Raw genomic sequence first — 5,000 nt, 5'->3', positions numbered from 1 at the left:
TTGGTGAAAAACGAAAATGTTGGTTTTGGAAAATTGGCTGGACTCAATCCTCACAAATGCCTCCAAAGTGGTGTGGGAGAAGTTTGGGATCAAAAGGAATTGATCTTGACATGGTTGGTGCATAGCCAAGTTCATGATTTTGGTGTTTTGGCTTGATTTTGTGGCTTGGTGGTGATTTTGGTGAAAAACGAAAATCATGGTTTTGGAAAAGTGGCTGCACTCAATCCTCACAAATGCCTTCAAAGTGATGTGTGAGAAGTTTGGGATCAAAAGGAATTGATCTTGACATGGTTGGTGCATAGCCAAGTTCATGATTTTGGATTTTTGGCTTGATTTTGTGGCTTGGTGGTGATTTTGGTGAAAAACGAAAATGTTGGTTTTGGAAAACTGGATGGACTCAATCCTCACAAATGCCTTCAAAGTGATGTGGGAGAAGTTTGGGATCAAAAGGAATTGATCTTGGCATGGTTGGTGCATAGCCAAGTTCCATGATTTTGGTGTTTTGGCTTGATTTTGTGGCTTGGTGGTGATTTTGGTGAAAAACGAAAATCATGGTTTTGGAAAACTGGCTGGACTCAATCCTCACAAATGCCTTCAAAGTGATGTGTGAGAAGTTTGGGATCAAAAGGAATTGATCTTGACATGGTTGGTGCATAGCCAAGTTCATGATTTTGGATTTTTGGCTTGATTTTGTGGCTTGGTGGTGATTTTGGTGAAAAACGAAAATGTTGGTTTTGGAAAACTGGCTGGACTCAATCCTCACAAATGCCTTCAAAGTGATGTGGGAGAAGTTTGGGATCAAAAGGAATTGATCTTGGCATGGTTGGTGCATAGCCAAGTTCCATGATTTTGGTGTTTTGGCTTGATTTTGTGACTTGGTGGTGATTTTGGTGAAAAACGAAAATCATGGTTTTGGAAAACTGGCTGGACTCAATCCTCACAAATGCCTTCAAAGTGATGTGGGAGAAGTTTGGGATCAAAAGGAATTGATCTTGACATGGTTGGTGCATAGCCAAGTTCATGATTTTGTGAGTTGGTGGTGATTTTGGTGAAAAACGAAAATGTTGGTTTTGGAAAAGTGGCTGGACTCAATCCTCACAAATGCCTTCAAAGTGATGTGGGAGAAGTTTGGGATCAAAAGGAATTGATCTTGACATGGTTGGTGCATAGCCAAGTTCATGATTTTGGTGTTTTGGCTTGATTTTGTGGCTTGGTGGTGATTTTGGTGAAAAACGAAAATCATGGTTTTGGAAAAGTGGCTGGACTCAATCCTCACAAATGCCTTCAAAGTGATGTGGGAGAAGTTTGGGAGCAAAAGGAATTGATCTTGACATGGTTGGTGCATAGCCAAGTGCCATGATTTTGGATTTTTGGCTTGATTTTGTGACTTGGTGGTGATTTTGGTGAAAAACGAAAATGTTGGTTTTGGAAAACTGGCTGGACTCAATCCTCACAAATGCCTTCAAAGTGATGTGGGAGAAGTTTGGGATCAAAAGGAATTGATCTTGACATGGTTGGTGCATAGCGAAGTTCATGATTTTGGTGTTTTGGCTTGATTTTGTGGCTTGGTGGTGATTTTGGTGAAAAACGAAAATCATGGTTTTGGAAAAGTGGCTGGACTCAATCCTCACAAATGCCTTCAAAGTGATGTGGGAGAAGTTTGGGAGCAAAAGGAATTGATCTTGACATGGTTGGTGCATAGCCAAGTGCCATGATTTTGGATTTTTGGCTTGATTTTGTGGCTTGGTGGTGATTTTGGTGAAAAACGAAAATCATGGTTTTGGAAAAGTGGCTGGACTCAATCCTCACAAATGCCTTCAAAGTGATGTGGGAGAAGTTTGGGATCAAAAGGAATTGATCTTGGCATGGTTGGTGCATAGCCAAGTTCCATGATTTTGGATTTTTGGCTTGATTTTGTGACTTGGTGGTGATTTTGGTGAAAAACGAAAATCATGGTTTTGGAAAAGTGGCTGGACTCAATCCTCACAAATGCCTTCAAAGTGATGTGGGAGAAGTTTGGGATCAAAAGGAATTGATCTTGGCATGGTTGGTGCATAGCCAAGTTCCATGATTTTGGATTTTTGGCTTGATTTTGTGACTTGGTGGTGATTTTGGTGAAAAACGAAAATCATGGTTTTGGAAAAGTGGCTGGACTCAATTCTCACAAATGTCTTCAAAGTGATGTGGGAGAAGTTTGGGATCAAAAGGAATTGATCTTGGCATGGTTGGTGCATAGCCAAGTTCCATGATTTTGGATTTTTGGCTTGATTTTGTGACTTGGTGGTGATTTTGGTGAAAAACGCAAATCATGGTTTTGGAAAAGTGGCTGGACTCAATTCTCACAAATGCCTTCAAATTGATGTGGGAGAAGTTTGGGATCAAAAGGAATTGATCTTGGCATGGTTGGTGCATAGCCAAGTTCCATGATTTTGGATTTTTGGCTTGATTTTGTGACTTGGTGGTGATTTTGGTGAAAAACGAAAATCATGGTTTTGGAAAACTGGCTGGACTCAATCCTCACAAATGCCTCCAAAGTGATGTGGGAGAAGTTTGGGATCAAAAGGAATTGATCTTGACATGGTTGGTGCATACCCAAGTTCATGATTTTGGATTTTTGGCTTGATTTTGTGGCTTGGTGGTGATTTTGGTGAAAAACGAAAATCATGGTTTTGGAAAAGTGGCTGGACTCAATCCTCACAAATGCCTTCAAAGTGATGTGGGAGAAGTTTGGGATCAAAAGGAATTGATCTTGACATGGTTGGTGCATAGCCAAGTTCATGATTTTGGTGTTTTGGCTTGATTTTGTGGCTTGGTGGTGATTTTGGTGAAAAACGAAAATCATGGTTTTGGAAAAGTGGCTGGACTCAATCCTCACAAATGCCTTCAAAGTGATGTGGGAGAAGTTTGGGATCAAAAGGAATTGATTTTGACATGGTTGGTGCATAGCCAAGTTCCATGATTTTGGATTTTTGGCTTGATTTTGTGACTTGGTGGTGATTTTGGTGAAAAACGAAAATCATGGTTTTGGAAAACTGGCTGGACTCAATCCTCACAAATGCCTCCAAAGTGATGTGGGAGAAGTTTGGGATCAAAAGGAATTGATCTTGACATGGTTGGTGCATAGCCAAGTTCATGATTTTGTATTTTTGGCTTGATTTTGTGGCTTGGTGGTGATTTTGGTGAAAAACGAAAATCATGGTTTTGGAAAAGTGGCTGGACTTAATTCTCACAAATGCCTTCAAAGTGATGTGGGAGAAGTTTGGGATCAAAAGGAATTGATCTTGGCATGGTTGGTGCATAGCCAAGTTCCATGATTTTGGTGTTTTGGCTTGATTTTGTGACTTGGTGGTGATTTTGGTGAAAAACGAAAATCATGGTTTTGGAAAACTGGCTGGACTCAATCCTCACAAATGCCTTCAAAGTGATGTGGGAGAAGTTTGGGATCAAAAGGAATTGATCTTGACATGGTTGGTGCATAGCCAAGTTCATGATTTTGTGACTTGGTGGTGATTTTGGTGAAAAACGAAAATGTTGGTTTTGGAAAAGTGGCTGGACTCAATCCTCACAAATGCCTTCAAAGTGATGTGGGAGAAGTTTGGGATCAAAAGGAATTGATCTTGACATGGTTGGTGCATAGCCAAGTTCATGATTTTGGTGTTTTGGCTTGATTTTGTGGCTTGGTGGTGATTTTGGTGAAAAACGAAAATCATGGTTTTGGAAAAGTGGCTGGACTCAATCCTCACAAATGCCTTCAAAGTGATGTGGGAGAAGTTTGGGAGCAAAAGGAATTGATCTTGACATGGTTGGTGCATAGCCAAGTGCCATGATTTTGGATTTTTGGCTTGATTTTGTGACTTGGTGGTGATTTTGGTGAAAAACGAAAATGTTGGTTTTGGAAAACTGGCTGGACTCAATCCTCACAAATGCCTTCAAAGTGATGTGGGAGAAGTTTGGGATCAAAAGGAATTGATCTTGACATGGTTGGTGCATAGCGAAGTTCATGATTTTGGTGTTTTGGCTTGATTTTGTGGCTTGGTGGTGATTTTGGTGAAAAACGAAAATCATGGTTTTGGAAAAGTGGCTGGACTCAATCCTCACAAATGCCTTCAAAGTGATGTGGGAGAAGTTTGGGAGCAAAAGGAATTGATCTTGACATGGTTGGTGCATAGCCAAGTGCCATGATTTTGGATTTTTGGCTTGATTTTGTGGCTTGGTGGTGATTTTGGTGAAAAACGAAAATCATGGTTTTGGAAAAGTGGCTGGACTCAATCCTCACAAATGCCTTCAAAGTGATGTGGGAGAAGTTTGGGATCAAAAGGAATTGATCTTGGCATGGTTGGTGCATAGCCAAGTTCCATGATTTTGGATTTTTGGCTTGATTTTGTGACTTGGTGGTGATTTTGGTGAAAAACGAAAATCATGGTTTTGGAAAAGTGGCTGGACTCAATCCTCACAAATGCCTTCAAAGTGATGTGGGAGAAGTTTGGGATCAAAAGGAATTGATCTTGGCATGGTTGGTGCATAGCCAAGTTCCATGATTTTGGATTTTTGGCTTGATTTTGTGACTTGGTGGTGATTTTGGTGAAAAACGAAAATCATGGTTTTGGAAAAGTGGCTGGACTCAATTCTCACAAATGCCTTCAAAGTGATGTGGGAGAAGTTTGGGATCAAAAGGAATTGATCTTGGCATGGTTGGTGCATAGCCAAGTTCCATGATTTTGGATTTTTGGCTTGATTTTGTGACTTGGTGGTGATTTTGGTGAAAAACGCAAATCATGGTTTTGGAAAAGTGGCTGGACTCAATTCTCACAAATGCCTTCAAATTGATGTGGGAGAAGTTTGGGATCAAAAGGAATTGATCTTGGCATGGTTGGTGCATAGCCAAGTTCCATGATTTTGGATTTTTGGCTTGATTTTGTGACTTGGTGGTGATTTTGGTGAAAAACGAAAATCATGGTTTTGGAAAAGTGGCTGGACTCAATCCTCACAAATGCCTTCAA

The sequence above is a fragment of the Phaseolus vulgaris genome, chromosome 9 (assembly GCF_051622355.1).
Source record: "Phaseolus vulgaris cultivar YP4 chromosome 9, ASM5162235v1, whole genome shotgun sequence".
In the NCBI taxonomy this organism is placed as follows: domain Eukaryota; kingdom Viridiplantae; phylum Streptophyta; class Magnoliopsida; order Fabales; family Fabaceae; genus Phaseolus; species Phaseolus vulgaris.
Note: the sequence above shows the minus strand (reverse complement) of the source record.